Raw genomic sequence first — 562 nt, 5'->3', positions numbered from 1 at the left:
GTTTCACACATTCCTTCATTCACTCTGTGTTTCATACAATCATTCCCATATATTCTATTTTATAAAATTAGTCACGGTTGAAATATGCCCACCATTAGTCCATCTCTTCAAGTCCTGCGAGGTCTTTCCCATTTCCCTTACCCTTTGCTTCAACACTCCAAATTGTACCACCCCGTGATTTCCCCTCTCCCCACCTTCACCCTTTGGCTTCTCCCCTGGAACCCTCATAAACATTTTACTAGTTATCCCTCTATTTTTACAATAATGGTCGAATGCAGTATTTAGGAGAAGATTTAAATGTTTTTTTTAATTTTAAATTGATTTTAATGAAAGTTTACGGAGACTTTGGATTTCCATTTATTCATTGTTGCACTTTTCTCCTGGCTGATCCTTCCCCCCTACCCCAATTCGCTTTTCTTTTTAAAAGTAAAATTTAAAAAAATCCTTTTTTTTTCTTTTATTGGGAAAAACATATTGGGGGTACAAGGAGGTGAGGGTTGGGGGCAGAAGGGTGAGGATGGTCCAGGATGCAGTTGCAGAGCTGCACAGTTTGGTCGGTGGG

Source organism: Elephantulus edwardii, unplaced genomic scaffold (genome assembly GCF_000299155.1).
Source record: "Elephantulus edwardii isolate Elephantulus edwardi_28Jun2011 unplaced genomic scaffold, EleEdw1.0 scaffold00458, whole genome shotgun sequence".
In the NCBI taxonomy this organism is placed as follows: domain Eukaryota; kingdom Metazoa; phylum Chordata; class Mammalia; order Macroscelidea; family Macroscelididae; genus Elephantulus; species Elephantulus edwardii.
The sequence above is the reverse complement of the archived record's forward strand: the minus strand, read 5'-3'. Positions refer to the sequence as shown.